Here is a 21191-nt window from a genome sequence, read left to right as displayed (position 1 = left end):
TTGTACACTGCCTAAAGAACTACCTGAGACTGGGTAATTTATGAAGAAAAGAGATTTAATTGACTCATAGTTCCACAGCTTTAACAGGAAGCATGACTGGAAGGCCTTAAGAAACTTACAATCATGGTGGAAGGTGAGAGGGAAGGACCTTCTTCACATGGTGCCAGGAGAGAGAGGCAGTGAAGGGGGGAATTATCACACACTTTTAAACCATCATATCTCATGAGAGCTCACTCACTATTATGAGAACAGCAAGGGGGAAATTTTCCCCCATGATCCAATCTCCTCCCACCAGTCTCCTCCTCCAATTCAACATGAGATTTGGGTGGGGGCACAAATCCAAATAGATTATTGTAAGTATAATGAAATATAAGTGCCATTTATTTATTTAAAAGCCATTTTTTGAGAACATACTATGTACTAGACATGGTACTGTAACTCTTGTTCTGAGGATTGTATGAAAATTATCATGTTAAAATTCATATGACAAAAGAATGGGTCTACCTCAAGAAGGGTATGGGAAGCTATAAAAAGAACGGATATTTGATCTGGAATTTAAAGATCAGGTAGAAGAAGCTTGTCTTGATGGAAATAGAGATAAGACATGAGAGAATGAGAAAAGAAAATAAGCAAAAATAGAAGGGAGCTTAAATGCTATCCCATTTGTTGTGGGTTGAATTGTGTTCTCCCCCAAAATATGTCGAAGTCTTAACCCCAGTACCTGTGGATGGGACCTTATTGGGCAATAGGATCTTTGAAGATATAATTCTGATGTAACTTAGTAGATGGAGTCATGCTGGAGGCCCTTAATTCAATACACCTCATGTGCTAAAACAAGAGAAGGGACGAGAAGAGACATATCCAGAAAGAAAATAACACCATGGCAGAATACAGACACACACAGAGAAGGAAGACAGCCGTGTGACTTTGGTGGAAGAGATGTGAGTGATGGCAACTGCAAGCCAAGGAACACACAAGATTGTTCAAAACCCTCAGAAGCTGGGAGAGAGGCATGAAACACATTTTCCTTCAGAATCCCCAATTTCAGACTTTTAGCTTCTAAACTGTGAGAGAATAAATTTCTACTGTTTAAACCACCCAGTTTGTGGGAACTTACTACAGCAGTCCCAAGAAACTTACATACCACGCTGAGTAAATGATGTAGAGTTGTCAAAAGGTGGAACAATTAGTTATAAAAACATATGGAGAGAAATGATGAGAAGGAAAGAAAAAGTCTAATAAAACTAGGCATTTTGTGAATAAGCTAAGGAGTCAAACTCTTAGCATATAATAATATAGAGTTTGTCTTTTAATTCAAGGCAGTTACATTCATCTATTTTTTTTTATTAAAGAGAGCATGAGTTTCAGAGAAGATGATAATTTTGAAAGGCTAAAAGCTACAGCTATATAGGCCAGAGACAAGACAATTTCAATTTTCTAATAAGGGATAATGATAGTTTATGCTATGTATTGTTACACATGTAATGCCCTCTAGAGATGAACATGCTACATTGGACCCAGCCTAATAAACGACCTTTGATGTTGTTTTCCTATCACTGGTGAAGGGTTTCGCCAATCTATCCAGAGTTTCCCTTCTTGTTTCTCTGGGAGTTAAGGCCCTCATTAGAAAGTTAGACAGAGTGGGTAATACCTTGGTAATGGCATGGGCAATGTCTTTGATGAATGCACTCTTAAGAGCAAGATAATTTAAGTGCACATTACAGAATACTATGGCAAACAATAAAGCTTGCATAGATCGAAAACCAGACCTTTCCCTCACTGTTATTAACTGGGAAAACTGGCTTTGAATTGTAATTAATTTTGGGGTTGGATCAGTTATAAAATGCATATCTTATAAACTAAAGGTTTATTTTTTCAGACAAGGTACAACTTCCAGTAACAGGTGAATTTGAATAAGTATTAACTAATTTTAAATAGTTACCCAAAATAACATTATCTAGTTAGAATCAGAGGGACACATACAGGTTGGGAAATATTTTGCATTTCTTGGTGCAATTCTATATTTAATGATTTTTTTCTATGATCTATAATAATAGAAACAATTATTGACATTTTATTTGGTAAAAAATGCTTGATTTGGATTCGAAATTTCATTCTTACAAAACTGTATGTTTTGGTGTCAATATGATAACTCAATATACATCATATTCTTATATCACTGGACCACTGTAAATGTATAAAAAGTCTAGGATATAGTTTTATTTAATTTTACAGTTTAAAAAATAAATTTCTGAGAAAGTCATCACAATTATTACAAATAATTGTATGATTATGAAAGAAATGTCAGTAGTCACAATGCTACTTGTAAACAGAAAGATACTTGGTCATCTGAAAGATACTTGTAGTCCACTAGGCACATATAGGCCCTACTTCTTCAATCTAAAAGACAGAAGAGGCATCTGAGTAACGGACATGTTTCCTTTACTCACCTAGCTTCCTTTTTCTATCCTTTATTGAATTATAATAATAGAATAGGTCTTATTATCAATTAAGTGATCTTTCTTGTTCTCACAGTGAGAGCAGCTGCATCAAGTAAGTTTTCGCCTTACTAAAAACTTTCAGATGTCTTTTGGTCTTATTATTCAATTTTTGAGATGTATAATTAAATCCCTGGGAATGAGTGGATATAATTTAGAAGGCAATTCAGCTCTGTGAACTTATACAGATGTCACTAAAATCATGTTTGATGGATAATTTCAGAAACAATGAAAGCATCATTAACTAGAGTAACTTGGAAAAGCACAAGTAAAAGACACTGTTATTTTGACAATATTGAGTTAAATAGAGGCCACAGGAAAAAAAAAAAGAAAAACCTGCACATCACAGTTAACTTATCAGCATTCAATGTAAGACATTCTTGGAGAACTGCAATGTTTGCTTTGGTTTTGTTGAAGTGATTAACATGAATATGTCAGCTGCGTAATTCAGTGAACAAAATGCATTTCACTGTAGGAAGTCCATGTGGGTTAAAGGAAAACAAAATCTCTTTATATGTCCAAATGGTTTTAAAAAGGATCTAGGGAACAGTTAGTATGGTTCTTACTAATTGTTTTCTTTCTTTAGGTGGAATAAATAATTCTAATAAATAAAGGGAATAATCATAAGAATATTCTGAAAGGAACTAACAGAAAGCTCAGTGCAAAATGAAACTTGATGAGAGTTGGGTGAAATAAATAGGACTGAAGAGCCTCCTCTTAAAGAAAAGTGTGAGAGTGTGTCTGTGTGTATGCAAATCTCATTACATCCTTAAGATTTTCTTTTTAATCTCACAGGTATTTATTTACCAAATCATTTTTCTCTGCTAATATAGTTGCTGTGGGAAGTACAAATTGTTATAGATTCTTCCCTTAAGGAGCATACATTTGGTTTCAAGAATTGGAAAGAAAGATTATTTTACATTAGCTGGTATGTTCAGGAAAATAAAATACAAAGCATAAGAATTTGAATGGTTATTTGAAAAAGCTAGGATTTACATAGAGAAAACATACAGAAACAAAAACAAGGATAGTACATTTTCACAAGAAAATAATTCAACTACTCTGATTGAGATCAAAAGAAATGCAAGTCAATCATATAAGATACCTGGAAGTCTATCATTTTAAAAAATTAGTATTAATATTTTGGCATATGACCTTGTGGTCTTTTATTGTATCTGTATAGTTCTATAAAATGTAGACATATTGAATATAAAATTATGTAACTTGCTTTTTGCATTTAGCAAAATAATTAAATATTTTCTTTTATCATTAGATATTCTTTTTAGTTGCATACTATATATTATAGAGTTGAATCATAATTTACTCAGTTAATCTCCAGTGTTTTGAAATTCCTATCAAGGTTGTTAAAAGGAAGCAGGATATAACTAAATTTGCATTGTCCATAGAAGAATTGAATATTTGAATTTAGACTGTCCTAGACAAATTCTGACATAGGACAAGTGGCACTGTTAGTTTTGAGCAGTTGATTTGCTTTACAATTTTATTTGTTGTGAAGGAGATTAAGGCAAAGAATTAAGAGGGAGAACAATGGATATATTGACTTTGGCCTGTTTTACATTTGAATACCAAGTGTAGCATATTATGGTAGATGTTATCTTAAAAGTATCATTTATCTTAATAAGCTCCTTTGTTATAAGGCTGACAGGACATAGTTGTTTTTTTACTGATGTCTGTTACGAGAGATTCAAGATCCCATTATCATTCACACTCGCTTGGATTGTGTGAATACAGAGGGAATTGCTCACTTTTACATGTTCTTTTGGTATTAATACTGTTTCTGTCTGAAGAGAAGGAAGATGCATTGTATGCTTGTCCCTTTGTCCAAACTTTTCTCCTAAGTCCCATCACAAGCCTATAAGCTTTGTATTCTTTTTTTATACTTTTTTGAGATTTCATATCCTGTGTACTAGGAAAATAGTATCTTTCGGAGACGTATTCTATCTATATTTTGTAGAACAAAATAAAACAGAAAATGTATTTTTCCAAAGCTGTTTTAAAAATATATATTCATAACTTAATGGAGAACTGATACAAATAAAAAATAATTTAAGATACTGTGTTTTAAAAGATCTTGATTGTCTTCAAAAGAGGAAAATTCAGAGTTAAAAAAACTACATATATTTTATTGAGTCTCTGTAGCACTTTCATGTTCTTTAATCTCTTTTTCTTTCTTTTATATCACTTGGTTTTTGAAAACTTAATTCTCTGTGCTGTACTTTGGGCAGTAAAAAGTATATCCAGAATGAGAAAACTTCTTAAATTGTGCTTTTTATTAGAGCAAAGATCTTTGAATGGAACAGGAGAGAAACAAACCTTATAAGATTGATAGGCGAAGAAAAAGAGAAAGAGAAGTTGAAGAAACTGAACTGCTAATGATGAGGATTTGTTTGTTCCCAAGCTACAAAGCTTTCTACAAAGCTGAGCGCAAATGCCTCATCCTCTTGTTCTAGGTCAAAGAGTCTCATCCTAATCCTACCATTGGATATTAGCATTTATAGTTTACTACCAATAAATGGGGAACCAATATTAAATTAGAAGTTAAATTTCTGATCAATTTTCCTGTATTCCAAAAGATGTTTTTGGCACATGGCTTTCCTTGGTAAATTAATAACATGTAATTCTAATTTGCTTTCTGGTATAATATACGTGATGATTTGATTTAAAGTCAGATTAAAAAGTAGTATGTTGGCAGTTATTAAATAGCTAGATAAATCTCACAGGGTAGATCTGCCAACCTGATGTTGACTAAGAATCACTGTGCATGTGTTTGGTGAACTATATTGATTTAGTTTTGATGCTTGTCCCCTACAGATCTTATGTTGAAATATGATCCCCAGTGTTGGAGGTAGGGCCTAATGAGAGGTGTTTGGGTCATGAGGTCAGATTCTCATGAATTGCTTGTGCCCTTCCTACAGTAATGAGTGAGCTCAGGTTCACGTGAGAGCTGGTTGTTTAAAGCGCCTGGCCTGCCTTCTCTCTTCCTCTCTTTCTCCCCATGTGACATGTCTGCTCCCTGTTTACCTTCTGTCATGAATAAAAGCTTCCTGAGGCTTCACCAGAAGCTGAGCAGAGGCTGGTGCTATGCTTGCACTGCCTGTAGAACTGTCAGCCAAATAAACCTCTTTTCTTTATAAATTACCTAGTCTCAGGCATTCCTTTATAGCAAAGGAAAATGGACTGATCATATATCATTTAGGGTAGTCATCGTCAAATCTTGCTGTATTCTAGGTGTAACATTTTGGAGCCCATGTAGGTTTCATTTGAATTATGCTACTTATAATAAACCAGTGACAGGCAGTACGACATTTTTAGTAAATTATTCTATCTGTTAACAGTTTGTGATTTCTTTCCTGTTTCTTTTCTAGGCACACTAGATGGATTCTTAAAAGCACTCCCCATTCAATGGATCTGCAATGCTCTGCTCTAGGCACTGTGCTCTGTATGTGGCTATGCAAAACCAGGAATGATTCCTTCTTATTTACCTGCCTTATGTCACCTACAATTCCAAACTGTTGTCTTTAATTGCTTGATTACTATAACCCAGTTGGTTAGTTCAGGCTAGAGAGTTAGGACCTCTGATTCAATAAAATGATTTATTAAACATAGTGTTCATGAAAATAGATCTGATTTCTTATTAAGCACATAAATCACAATTACTAGGCTGGTACTAGAGGGGATATGCTAGCTTTGTGATTTCTGGATTTGGATTCAGATTTTAAATCTACCTCTGCTGATTAATAGCTATGTTAAGTCATGAGCCTCTCCAACACCTGGTGTCTCTTCTATAAAATGAAGATAATAATATCTAATGTATACAGTTGTTCTTAGGAGTAAATAAGATAATGCCATTAATCATTAATCTACAGTAGCTCAATGTATGATAGATTTTCAGCATCCTTTCTTGAAACTTCCTCAATTCCAGGGGTCTTATCACACTAATTTAGCAACCTCACTGGATCATGTCATTTAGGCTGGGGGTCACGAGGCTAATTTCCCAAAATGAACACCAAGTAAATTGAAAAGACGAATTTTTATCCACTTCAGGTTCTGCTCACCTTTAAATCCTTAGTTTCTTTTAAATACACTTGGATTTTATTTATTTCTGGCCTCACAGATGTTATCTTAGGTGGGACTTCAAAAACTTTTTAAAACATAAAATTAAATTTGGAAATAGCTACAAATAGCACTTTGACAGAGCTTATTTCTTTTTTTTTCTCATTAAAAATGTATGAATACATATGGAGAGTGTTTCTTTTTCCTTAATCTTTTTCTGGTGTTAAATATCTTCAGTAAACAAGAAGAATATATATGATTTTCATCTATCACTTCTAAGTATCTGTGAAATTGCAGGATATGACACTCACACTTAAGTCATAGTTGGGATTTTCACATAAAGATATAAAGCTACATATATTATTATTACTAATAAGTTGTAAGTTGAAATAAATTGGATCCTGTGAATAATGGTCCTATGTGCCAAAATATATTGAAAAGTAAGTAGATCAAGAAAAGAGTTTCTCTCCACATGCTTGTTGATTTGCCTTCTCTTACAGGATATTAAAACAAATTTTAAAACATATTCTCATCTAATAGTCATATTCCATATTGTGATCAGCTAATTAAACTACCTATGTTTTAGTAAGCATGGAGGCCAAGCCTGCACTAACAAAATGTAGTGTTATCTAAATCTTAGATAAATTATGTTTATGTAAAAACAATTTCAGATTATTTAAAAATGTGCTTCTTAATGCAATGAAAAAATAAAACTAATTCTATTGATAATTTTTAGAAAAGTTAGCAGATTGTAAGTGGTGATAAACTAACATAAGATAAATAAATAATAATCTATAGTACACCATAATCCTTATCAATAAATTGATAATAAAGCGTCACATCCTAGCTAAGCATAGGTTAGAAATTATTTGTTCTTCCCTAGAGAACAGAACCATAACAGAAGCAAATGAAGGTCATTTTACATCAAAATGATCAATTTGGCTTCTCTGCCATCAGTCGAATTTGGGATGCTTAAACACCATTATTGATGTGTCCAACCAGGAGTTGCAGCTTAGACAGGGGCCTATGTCAACTTAACCATGATTTTGCAACATTTGGCTAAATTTAGCATAATGTGAAAACTCTTGAATATTAGCACTATATCTCTGGATTCTTGATTCCAAGCTCTTTTTAAGGATAATTATTTTGTGATGAAGAATAGGAAGATTCCTTTGGTACAACCTGGCTAACAATTGCACCAATTCATTAGAAAATTAGTTGCATACCCTATGCTTCCTTTACCAGCAATGACAATACCGTAAATATTGGCTACTTGTCCTCACTACCATGGCAACTACCCATTGTGGCTACCATTCTGCAGTTTTTCCTATGAAGGAGAAAAGGCTAGTAGGTGTGAACTGCGATGCTTTGAATAATACTCAGACTCCTTATAAGTCTTGGCATGATCTGACTCTTAAGTCTCTTTCCAACTTCATCTTATACTACTTTTCCTCTTCTTCACTATCTGTGCCAGTGTTTTCTGAGGTTCTTAGACAAATTAACTAGTTCTTTTCTTGGGATTTTGCACATGACACTGAAGGGGAAGAAGCCAAGCAAGGGTATGATTTCAGGCCAAGCCCTATTAAATGTAGCTTCATTCTGATCTCATCAGATCCTGGGACTTTATACTTCCACAACATACAGCCACTGATTGAAGTCCTCAAGGTGAGAGACTGATGTAAACTCCCAAGCACTTCTGGTTGCCCATGACTATGGGAAGTGTCCCAGTTGCCCTAGGAGAGTGTGCCAAATATGACTTTCAGGTACAGCTGATTGAGATCAATGACGCACTGAAACAGGAGAAAAGACATTCAGAAATGAGAAATGAGCATAAGGGGTTCTGCACAGTGTACTTACAGGGTCTGTGGCATCCATCTATCCATCCACCCAACCATCCATCCATCCATCCAAAGTGTTTATCTTTAATAATAATCTTTTACAAAAGTTTGCCCTTTCAGTTACACCCTGCTTAAAAGTGTTATGCATCAATGAATTGCCCAAACAGAATTGGCAATTGGCTACAACATTGAATGTGTGAAATAGAAGAAGATAAAGAATTTAAACACAGAGGGGGAATCAAAGCATTCTCAACTGCAGTAACAATGACAGCAAGAGTGATATAAAGAACAGTAAAAGCACCCTCCTTAAAAATCAAGGGTAAAATAAAGGAGAGCTGAAGGGGGTCAATGAAAGACTAGTCTGTCAAACTGACTCCCAGCTCAGAAGACCTTTTTCTCTGCTAGAAGGAACGCTCCTTAATCATCCTGATAGTCATGTGAGCAAGAGAGATATGCTAATTGGATACCTGGCCTAGTTTTCTAAGACTGAGCAACACTTCATTTCATAAGCTCTTTTCACAAAGTCAATATAAGCAAGGAGAAAAACAACACTTAACTATTACATATTTCAGGCAAGAACTTCTTGGAATATAAAAGAGAATTGGTAAGGTATACCAAAAACAGTAAGAAGGCAGGGTTACTGTTTTTCCTTTTCCATCACAAAATACCACAGGCTGATACACAGGGACTGACTAAGGTAATTCTGGGACTTGGCTAGGGTTCTAATATTTTCTTTTTGAGCTCTACCGCCCCCCTCCCATTCAGAACCAGGGTGTTATCTAAGTTCCATAGTCTCTCATTTTTATTTTATACTTTTTGCTAGAGCTCTGGTTTCAGTAATTGCATAGGTAATTGTTCTGCATTCCACTTTCTTTTGGAGGTGGCACACTAATCTCCTCCTGGGGAGTAACTTCACTCCCATTGTGAGCAATATGGTGGACTGTCAGTCAAGATGATGTACCTCTCTTAGCCAAGGAGTGAATATGTCATTCAAATTAGAACAATCCATCCCGTTCCCCAGCCCCTTCTAGTTTCTGGGTCAAGTGGAAGAATTCAAGAACAGAGAAAACAAGAGTTGGAGTTGATATAGTCTAGTGTCAATGCTGAGGTTAGGCTGACTCCTACAACCTGGATGATTGGATTAGCCATTGTTTCTACCCTAACCAAGCCTGGCATCTCAGCCATTTCTTTGGTTCTATGAACTACACTATAAAATTAAAGTTAATGGATATAAATAGCAGATGTAGTTAGTGGTTTAATTAGACCATATCCTCTCTGCTAAGATTCAAGCTAAACCTGAGTATCAACACTTTTTAATATTTGATGTAATTAAATCTTAAATGGGTTTAATTCAAGTTTTAGACCCAGAATGTGTGACACTATAAGGAAGTTTTATGAGGGCATTACTCTATACCCGGACTTTTGTAGAATACCTGTTACATAGCAGATGATTAATAAATAGCACATTTCATAACAGTAACTTATGAAGAGAAATAAAGATCACATGAATTATCTTGATCAAGTGATTTCATGCTCTGAACATTTGTTTCCTGAGCAATGAGATAAAAAGGCTGAATTTCAAGGTGCAAATTTCTATGCCACATTAAAATTTCCTCCTTTAACCCCATTGTAGCCAATAATTATTATGCACTATGTACTTGGCCCTAATCTTAATTATTTATATGTATTGTTTTATTTAATCCTGTGAAAAAGACATTAGAATCCATTAGAAATTCATTTGGCCACATCTGGGTGGAGTGAGTCACCCTGTAAACCCAGCACCTGGGAGGCCAAAGGAGGATGATGGTTTGAGGCCAGGAGTTCAAGATCAACCTGGGCAACAGAGCCAGACATTGTCTGTACAAAAACAAAATGAAAAAAATTAAAAATTGGCCAGACAAGGTGAAAAGTACCTGTAGTCCCAGCTACTTAGGAGGGTTAGGTGGTAGGATTGCTTAAGCTCAGGAGTTGGAGGCTGCAGTAAGCAATCATATGTCATTGCACTCCAGCTTAGGCAATAGAGCAAAATCCTGTCAAAAAAAAAAAAAAAAAAGAGAGAGAGAGAGAGAAAGCAATTAATTAGGCCACAAATGGCAGAAGACCACTTCTACTGGCTTAGACCCATTATTTTTTCTTATGTCACACAAAATTTAAAGGTTAAGCAGCTGACATCTTGTTTATATCAAAGTTAGAACTTTTGCAATTCTCTTGTCCTTTCCACGACACCTACCTCCACATGCTCACAATATTGCAGACCTGGCTTTTTGCACTGCGTCCTTATTTGAAGCAAGTGAAATAGAGATAGGTAGGACAGTCTAAACCATATCTTCTTTTTTTGTTGTTCATATCAAGAAAGAGTAAGCTTTCTCAAAAACCCACAGCCAACTTCCACTTACACCTTGTTGGTTGGAACTGTTACATGGCAACCCTTAGCTTTAAGGCAGCCAGAAAGATGTAGTATACATTTAGCTGATCATATTTCCAGACCTCAAATTGGGGTTCTGTTGGCAATGAAAAAGGGATGAATAGATGTTTGGAAGACAATTGACATTTTCAACTGCAGTACTTTTTAAATTTTTATTTTATAGTTGAAGAATGAAGGTCTCAAAATGGGAATATCAGTGTCACACAACTAACAAATGCTGAAGAGAGGAATTTAAAGATGAGCAGTCTAATACAGAATACATACTTTTAACAAGGGTAAGGTCAACACAACAGAACCACAAAGGGGCAGGCAAGTCTATTCAGAATGTTCAGCTTCAGTAATTGAGTGTGCAGAAACCGATTGGATCAATGGGGCCAGATTTTTTTAGAGATGATTTATAAATCTGGGTTAATTATGGTAACAGCTATTTTTAAAAAATCATCTTAATGTGGGTAGTGAGTGTTAAATCAGTTTTCATTTGGGTAAATTGCAGTAAATCTTTCAGGTCCCTATTTTGTAAGATTACTAGTCACATCCCCACACATGTCATAAGCTTTTGGAGATAGAGTGTGGTGAGCTATTTTGAGAAGCCAAAAGTTAGGCTTGAAGCAATGGCATATTTTTATGTGAACCTGTGTTAGTTAAAAAGTTTCAATGAGCCTCAGTTTATTCATGTGGGAATGCAAATGGATAAATCATTTCACAGAATAGATAAAAAGCATAAAAATTTCTGTCAAATTACACAACACATTGTAGACAATGAAATATTATTTAAAAAAATTATTTGTGGATACTTCTGAATTTCTTATCACCAAAAATATATATACATTATTGCAAGTGTTTTCAATGCAAAAAGTAAATTAAAAAATCTGTAATATCACCATAAAGCAATAAAGGCCATTATTATTTTTTCATATAATTCTATCCTTTTTTTTCTATTTCAATATTTACTGGAGTAATAGATGGCCCTGATAACTAATCAAAACTGTACAGAAAAACTCACTATTAAAAAGCTACAGTTTATTGCCTCCCTCTTCTTCAACTTGTGTTCCACTGTTTAGAATGAAAAACCCTAAAAATCTTAAGTAATATAATTATACAACTATTTCTTGATCTGTCAATTGTACAAAATTTCTACCTTCTTCCCAGTGTGCACAATAAGGATTTGATTTGCTCATACTACTTTTAAAAATTTTCTTCTCCAATACCACTATATATATAAAAATAGACATTATACATAATATTATATATAATAATATATAAATATATTGTAATGCATTATAATTTGGTTAAAATTTTAACATTAAAATACTTCAACTGCAATTTTAACTATTTACATTATGACTATTAACACTTAGTATTTTCTCTTGGCATGATTTTTCCTTCTCCTCTCTCTTCCATGTAAATACACTATCTTATGTCCGTCACACTTCAACTTTTATATTGTTGAGGTATTGAATATTAACTGTTACTTTCTATTCCAACTGCAAGCAGACTTAACACACACTGTCCTTGGGTTGATGCTAAAAAGTCTGTTTTACTTTTTAAAATTATATAAGTATTTTTTGTTGTCCAAGAAAGTATTATAGGTAGATTGCATTTAATTGTCTCTGATCCAATTTCTGCACTCTTGTGTCACACACAGGAGAATTTTCTTAGCATCACATTAAAATAAATTATCTTTCATAATTGCCTGAAACCATCATGCAGGTTACATTGCTTCAAAATTGGACCATGACTTTTTGTGAAATGTTACATTTTTCCAAGAATTTATAACTGTTTTTTCCTTTCTTTCCTTTTTTTTTTAGTCATGATTTGCCTTACGTATTTGTGTTTTCCTAAATGTTTGATCTGACTAGCCATTCTGTAGTTTCACGTTTTCTGTAAACCTCTTTCATGAAGAATCGCTTCCTCTTGTTTTCATCCACATGGTTGTGATTTAGGTCACAAGTTCAGCTGCCATTTCAGTGCTTCTCATCATAACTCTGATGGTTGGATCCACTGTTTCCTGACCTCGTGTGTTCCCCTTTTCTTGAAATACTCTTTGATTTTTCCAGAGCGTATCCTGATGTAATTTATTTATTTATTTATTTATTTTTAGAGATGTAGTCTTGCTTTATCTCCCAGGCTGGAGTGCTGTGACCATTCACAGATGTGATCATAGCTCACTGCCACCTGGAACTCCTGGGCTCAAGCAATCTTCCTGCCTCAGCCTCCTGAGTAGCTGGGATTACAGGAGTGTGCTACCAAGCCAAGCTCTGAAGTAACTTTTAAAGAATGGTTTTGTTAAAACAAAGGCCCAATGTTATTCTATGTATTGCACATTTTTTAAGATTTGCATTTGATTTGTAGTTTGACTATTATAGAATTCTAAGCTGAGAATAATTTTCCTTCAAAAAGTTGCAGTTCTAAAACTTCATAAAGATATGATTAAGGATGATTGACTTTTTAAAAAATGTATGTTTCTGGGCCTTTAAAGCCCTTTGAATCTAAATTTTAATACCTATTTTCAGCTCTAGGAAATTTTCTTTCATAATTTATTTGACAGTTTCCTTTTTTTTGATACATGATTCTTATTACTCAGGGATCTCCTTTGTCAGTCCTTTACATCTTATATTTTTATTTGTATTTTTATCTTTTCCCCATTCTTTAAAAATTTATCCCTTAGTATTTTAAACTGGGACAGTTTTGTTGCTATCTGATTTTTTTTTTTACATACCAAACTTTTTCTATTTTAGGAATGCAATACTTTCTCAAATTTTTAATTATAGACTGGATTTTACTAAGTTCTCACTTGTGTGCAGAGTTATTTGTTTTCTTTTAGAGTAGACTTATATCTGAGTTTCTTGATACTGCTAGATCTTTTCATAAGCATAGCTTAACTGTAAGAAATAAGAATGTTAGGTACTTTCTTTGTTGCTTTAATCAGTAGTACAGTTTCCATTTGATTTTCTTTACTAAGTTGGACATTTGACCAGGCTGTGTACATGGTGTTTTATGAGGTCTGACCTGGACCTGTTAGCTAACCAGCTATTACACTTTCCACCAAATGGCAGAATGACTATATCCTAGTGCATTTTGTACTGCTGTAACGAAAATAACAGAGTGGGTAATTTATAAAGAACATAAATTTGTTTCTCACAGCTCTGGAGGCTGGCAAGTCCAAGATCAAGGCACCTGCATCTGGTGTCCAATGAGGGCCTTTTTGCTGCATCCTCACGTGGAAGAAGGTGCAAGAACAAACAGAGATTAACATTGTATCCTCACATGGCAGAAAGTGGAAGAGAAAGAATCCACTCCTGAAAGTTATTTTTTAGTGGTATTGCCATTATAAAAATAAAAATAATAATCCATTCATTAACATGGAGCCCTATGACCTAGACATTACCCATTAGGTCTCACCTCCCAACACTGTTGTATTGAAGATTAAATTTCACCATGAGATTTGGAAGGGATAAAAACATCCAAATTGTAGCAGACCATGATCTTACTGTTAGAACCAACAGCCACATTCGGAACCTTAACTTTCCTCAAACTGTTTATTGCTTTGCAGAAGAACCCAATTTGGAGTTTCCCTTGAGGATAACAAATGCCTATAGTCTAAGAGTGGGTATAGGATTGCTACTTGGCTTAGTTCTATATGATTACTATTTGGGGCCTGTTTGCCCAGTGCCCTCTAATTGGCTTACTGTCTTTGACTCCATAGCCTTCAGAGACCCATTAAACAAACTCATTCCAAAATCCTTCCAAGCTCCCATATTCTGGGATATGTAACTTTCTTTCTTTTTTTGGAGACAGGTTCTCACTCTGTTATCCAGGCTGGAGTGCAGTGGTGTGATCTCAGCTCACTGCAACCTCTGCCTCTTAGGTTCAAGCAATTCTTACGCCTCAGCCTCCTGAATAGCTGGGAATACAGTTATGCACTCCCAAACCCAGCTAATTTTTTTGTATTTTTAGTAGACATGGGGTTTGACTATGTTGGCCAGGCTGGTCTCCAACTCCTGGCCTCAAGTGATCCACCCGCCTCAGCCTCCCAAAGTGCTGGGATTACAGTCATGACCACCAAGACCAACCTTGAGATGTGTAGCTTTCTTCACACTTGTTTATCCATTTACCTATTTCCATCTAGTTTTTAGTTGCCATTCAGTCATAATTATTCTCTAATTTTCATTGTTAGTACAGAATAATTTTATATTACTTTGAAACATACAAAATACTCAGTGTTGAACTATATTTCACTAACAAAAATGGTGATTTTAAATGGCTCAACCATTTAAAGCTTACTTTCTGTAAACAATGGTTTCTCCTCCCTTTTATTTTAGCCGACCCAAAGAGAAGACGGGAAGCAATGATTATGCAAAATTATACATTTGAATTGGAAGCTTATATTATTTTTAATGGAAATATGCAAAGGGATGTAAATTTTGAGCCCTGCTGGAATATGGACTTGACAGAGCCACTTCCTTCCACCTAGCAAGGCTGAAAGTGGTCATGTGGTAAGGAAGAATACTTTTTCTACTTGGTGTTTTTTTTTTCACCTAAGACCCTGAATATTTTGCAGGTCTTACTTAAAATGACACTGGGAAACTTTGGCCTTGGAATCCTTCTTTATCAAAAACAAAAGAAAACAACACAAAAAGAAACCCCAAGTGCAACACACAATAGCTTTGTACTTCAAGTAAATGAATTTTTTACAAAAAATTAGGCTCTGATTAAGTCCAAGGATGAAAAATATAGACTCTCCTTCTTGAAAGGAAAGCATAAACATAACTTATTGTTCTCTCAAATATACACAAATAGAAAAACATACCAGGATGCAACCATGTGGTTAGAAGCCAAGGACAGAAAGCAGCCTTCCGCTTCTATTGCCTGCACGATGAACATGCCGTGAATAAAATGAGGCCGGCACTGACTGGCCAGGGTGTCAGATTTAGGACTCCCACACGAGGCTGCCCTGCCGTATCTCCAGATTGCTGTGCATGATTTGTAGCTCTGCTCTACTTTCTGCTGCCAATAAGAGAGACAAGGGGGAGGCAGCTTTGAAGAAGACAGTACATGTTTGCATGTTTATAACCTTAGAACTACAATAGCCTCCCCAGATGCACTGAGCAAGAAGGCCTGATATGCCTTAGTATTATCAGTTCCTGTGCCCTGAGAGTCTCAGAACGTCAGATCTGTAAGGATGGATGTAGCCTTCCTCACATTCCAAGAAAGGGTTGAGATACTGAGTACATGCTAACCCTTCATTCATGGATACATTTATTTGTATCGAGATGTTATTTTTCACTTACCTTAGGAATGAATTCTTCAAAGATCAACCAAACCTCCCTGTTCTAATTTTGAAGACGTCTAAAATCTCAGATTAAACTTTATTTTTCTGCCACAATAAAGTAGTGGTCTTAATCTAATTAACTGTCTAAAGTATGAATTGATGTCATATTCAGATTTTTTAAGGTGGGGGAGTGACACTGAAAATATTGATCTAAGATTGCAGCTGTGTTGTGGATTCAACAGCTTTGTAATGAAACTATTTTAAAATTGTTAACAGTTGTAATAGAAATCTGTTGCTTTTGCCAATCTACTTTTCCTGTATTCTGGTAAAAGCTCCCAATTTCACTTTGATAGATGGACCATTTAGCAAAATTATCCATCATGAGATTCTGTGCTTTCCTAGAAAGTAGGTGGGCAAGTGATTCATGTTTGTCCAGTTGCACTTCCTATAGGATGTCAACCTGGAGCGGAGTAATTAAATACTGAAGATCATTTTAGCTGATTTATCCCATAGAGAGTGAGTTACATAATTTAATAATAATGTTCTATTCCCTAGATGCCTGAAGTGCTCTTATATTTGTCCAGCCCCACAACTGTTCTTCAAATATTTCTTTAATTTTCTGAGCTACCCTTTATATGTCAATACATTTATTTTCTGCTTAAGAAACAGAGTCAGGTCCTGAGGAACTTTACAACAATATGATTACTGATTTAGACTGGGATGCACAGTGTTCAGAAAACATGGAGACAACTCTGCTATATAAAGCTTTTCTTCTCACTTTCTTTCTTTCCTCCACCCTCCTCCGCCCCAGACAGAGTCTCACTCTGTCACCCAGGCTGGAGCACAGTGGCATGAACGTGACTCACCGCAGCCTCAACCTCCCAGGCTCAAGCCATCCTTCTGCCTCAGTCTCCTGAGTAGCTAGGATGATGGGTATGTACTACCACACCAGGCTATTTTATTTTTTATTTTTTGTAGAGACAGGGTCTCACCGTATTGCCGAGGCTGGTCTTGAACTCCTGTGTTCAAGCAGTCCTCCCACCTTCTTCAGCCTCTCAAAAATCTAGGATTACAGGCATGAGCCACTAAGCCCAGGCAAATTATCTTATTAATGGAATATTTTTGGCTATTTGCAACAGTGTGCAAATGCATCATATTTACACATGTGATATATGTGTCACACGTGTAAATGTGTGAAAAAGTCATAACCAAGAGAAAGACTCTAGAAAAATGTTACCCAAGGTTTTTCTTTAATTCCTTGTATAAAAATATATTGATATTGACAACAAAAATGATATCATTCTGTAAATGAAATTATTTTGTAATATTATTATGTAAAGAAGAGCAGAGCTAAGGCTAGTGCATACACAGGAAAGAAATGGGGAAAGAGGACAACTTGTACTTCCCCAGGGACTGACAGTACATCTGTCTTAGCCTGTTCAGGCTACTGTAATATAAACACCACAGCCTGGTTAGCTTACAAATCATAGAAATTTACTTCTCACAGTTCTGAAGGCTGGGAAATCCAAGATCAAAGCACTAGCAGGTTCAGTGTCTGGTGAGGGCCTACTTTCTGGTTCATAGACGGTGCCTTCTCCACTGTATCCTCTCATGGTAGAAGAAGAAAGGCACTCTATGGGGTTCCCTTTCCAAGTTCACCAATCTCATTTACTAGGGCTTCCTTCTCATAATTGAATTACTTCCCAAGGCCCAATCACCTTGGTGATTAGGTGTTCAACATATGAATTTTAAGGGGACATAAACATTCAGCCCATAGCAAAATTAATTCAAACAGATCTAAAAAAAGAAAAGCAAGACCCTGCCCATCAGCTTTTATTTCAGCAAAGAAAAATATTCTCTCTGGAGAATATTTTCTCTGGTAGGAAAATGGCTTGAATACCAGGTGCTATACAGACAAATGGAACAGTATACTAATTTACTGGTTGTTTGAGGTACGAAAGTGGGATGAGTTAAACATTATCAAGGCCAAGCACGATGGCTCATGCCTGTAATTTCAGCACTTTGGGAGACCTAGGCAGGTGGATCACTTGAGGCCAGGAGTTCAAGACCAGCCTGGCCCACATGGCAAAACCCCATCTCTACTAAAAATACAAAAATTAGCTGGATATGGTGGTGCATGCCTGTAATTCCAGCTACTCAGAAGGCTTGAACCTGGGAGGCAGAGGTTGCAGTGCATCGAGATCATGCCACTGCACTCCAGCCTGGGTGACACAGCAAGACTCTGTCTAAAAAAATAAGAAAAAAATATTAAACATATTATTGCATTATAAAGGCAATCTGAGCATCTGTTGACCTTAACAAAGTAGGTTAGAGTGTTGCATTTCGTGAGTCTTTTCTATTAAAATTCACTGATTATATTGCTTCAAACTCCTTAAATCTTTTTCTATAGTGATCTATATTAATATATATTTTCTATATAATGTATGCCATATATTTTCATATGTATATTATATGTATATAGTGTGCGTGTATATATACATATATATATATATATATATATATATGTATATATACCTCTTACAAGTATGTGACCTTGGGCAAATTTCTAATTGTTCTGTTTCTTCATCTCTAAAAACAAATTAAGTATAATACGGTGGACTCTTGAACCGGGAGGGTCCACTTATACATACATTATTTTCAGTAAAAGTTACAGGAAGTGTGCTTGCCTCTCCTGCCTCTCCTTTCACCTTATTCGCCTCTTCCACGTTGGCCATCCCTGAGACAATAAGACCAACTCTCCTCCTCCTCCTCCTACTCAACCTGAAGAGAACAAGGATAAAGGCCTCTATGAGGATTTACTTCCACTTAATGAACAGTAAATACATTTTCTCTTCCTTATGATATTCTTAACAACATTTTCTTTTCTCTAGATTACTTTATTGTAAGAATACATTGTATAATACATGTAACATACAAAACATGTTTATGTCACCCATAAGGCTCTAGTCAACACTAGGCTATTAGAAGTTAAGTTTTTGGGAAGTCAAATGTTACATGTGAATTTTTGACTGCATGAGGGGTCAGCAACCCAACCCCCTTGTTGTTCAAGGGTACCTTGAACTCTATTTCCCACACTGAGTTATTGTGAGGATTAAATAGGCTAGCATATGAAAACTGCTTAATATTCATGTTATTATATGAATGATAAACCTCATTTTATTTTGGCAGAAAATGTTTCTGATTTCTTTCTTATCACTTGTAATATCATGTGATAAAAATTAATGATAGAAAAATAATTACTATTTCATTGAAATTTTTATGAAATATAACTTGGCATTTTGTGCTGTGTAGCTCTCTCTCTCTCCTTTTTTTTTTTTTTTTTTGAGACACAGTCTTGCTCTGTCGCCCAGGCTGGAGTGCAGTGGTGCAATCTCGTCTCAATGCAAGCTCCATCTCCCAGGTTCATGCCATTCTCCTGCCTCAGCCTCCCCACTAGCTGGGACTACAGGCGCCCACCACCACGCCCAGCTAATTTTTTGTATTTTTAGAAGAGATGGGGTTTCACCGTGTTAGCCAGGATGGTCTGATCTCCTGACCTCGTGATCCACCCACCTCAGCCTCCCAAAGTGCTGGGATTACAGGCATGAGCCACTGCGCCTGGCCTGTATTGTGTAGCTCTTAAGATAGTAATAGACCAGCCTGATAAATGCATTCAATCATTCAAGTAAGCAATTTTAGGTCCTTATTTTGTGTTTAGTTCTGTCCTATGCAAACCAGATGCAAATAAATAAATAGATAAATAAAACCAAGTACATCTGCTCCACATGCTCATGAGTCATGGCCCAGTAGTTGAGAAAAAAAATTCAAATGAGAGAATTTAGGAAGAAAAACTTCCATATGCTGTGTGAATACAATTCATGTATGCAACTTGGTGTTTATGAGATTTTGGCAATGAAAAATATCAAGCTATCTATCCTAGGAAGACCTTTTGATACATTTATTGTCACTTTATTTGAAACTTTATTTTAAGTATCAAGAATTGGCATTAAAAATAAAGGTTGACTCCATATGTTAAATGAAGAATTGTAGGTTTTAAGTTCCCAAAACATTACAGGTAAGCTGTGATGCAGTTGAAATGAAGTGAGTCCTTGTTAGAGCATTTCTACAAAACAAAGACATTTCTAGTATGTATTAAAAATATATCCATTAAACTGGTTAATAACACTTCCCCTTTATCAGTTATAGAATATTTTATTTTCCCTCTGATTTCAATGACTTCCTTTTAGGTTTGCTTCCAGTTCTTAGAAAGGTGCTCATTACAACAGAATGGATTTAACACTAATCTGAAGTTCTGAGGGTTCCACAGGTGAAGATAAAGAGAAGGCTTTAACTTTCTGTTTAAAAGTTCCACATTGTCTATTTATATTAACCAAACTAATTGATACCCAAATTATATAAACCATGTAATCATACGTTTTAGTATTTTCATTGGACACCATTTTCATCATCATTTGTTTGCTTGTTTCTTTCCTAAATAAACGAAATATTCTCTTTTCCTATGTTTGAGGATCTTCAAAGTGATCCTCAAGCACAGGAAAAGAGAATATATCGTTTATTTAGGAAAGAAACAAGCAATAAATGACTGATACATAAATGACTACGGAGCTGAAAATATGAGACACTTGTTTACTGCCTATTTCTTGAGCCACATTATTCAGGCTTCCCCATCATCCTGAGAAGCATCTAATATCTATTTAATAAATCCCTTTCCAATTAAATCAGCTAGAGCATATTTTAGTTGGTCGCCAATAAAAAATGACTGATATTGAAAGAAACAAGTATTTTCTATGTTCCTACTATGTGCTAGGAACTGTTAACATTATTTGAAACATATTAACAACAATAAATAATACTTTATGTATTGACTATTTCACTACTTGTAAAAATTGTTCATTTCCACTGTGCTCATTCTGAAACGACATAGACTTACTTTAAATCATTACAAAAAGATTATAAGAATTTGTTTCCTATTGGGCATACCAAAAGCTTTCTCCTTTTCCAAAAGGCTAAGAGGATAACAAACTTTGCTAAGAGTATACCAAGTTGTGTGAATGAGGAAGGGA

General features: G+C 35.3%; 1 long non-coding RNA gene across 2 annotated transcripts in view; it reads right to left on the bottom strand.

Annotated features, from left to right (window-relative positions):
- Nucleotides 1-21191, bottom strand: part of LOC117979569 (uncharacterized) — a 284518-nt gene that overhangs the window by 10821 nt on the left and 252506 nt on the right. For both annotated transcript variants that reach the window (XR_008624663.2, XR_008624664.2), the window contains exon 5: nucleotides 10324-10440. This is a non-coding gene — a long non-coding RNA (uncharacterized LOC117979569). The remainder of the gene's footprint in view (nucleotides 1-10323; nucleotides 10441-21191) is intronic.

This window comes from Pan paniscus, chromosome 2 (genome assembly GCF_029289425.2).
Source record: "Pan paniscus chromosome 2, NHGRI_mPanPan1-v2.0_pri, whole genome shotgun sequence".
NCBI classification, from domain to species: Eukaryota; Metazoa; Chordata; class Mammalia; order Primates; family Hominidae; genus Pan; species Pan paniscus.
Note: the sequence above shows the minus strand (reverse complement) of the source record. Positions and strands in the feature narration are given on the sequence as shown.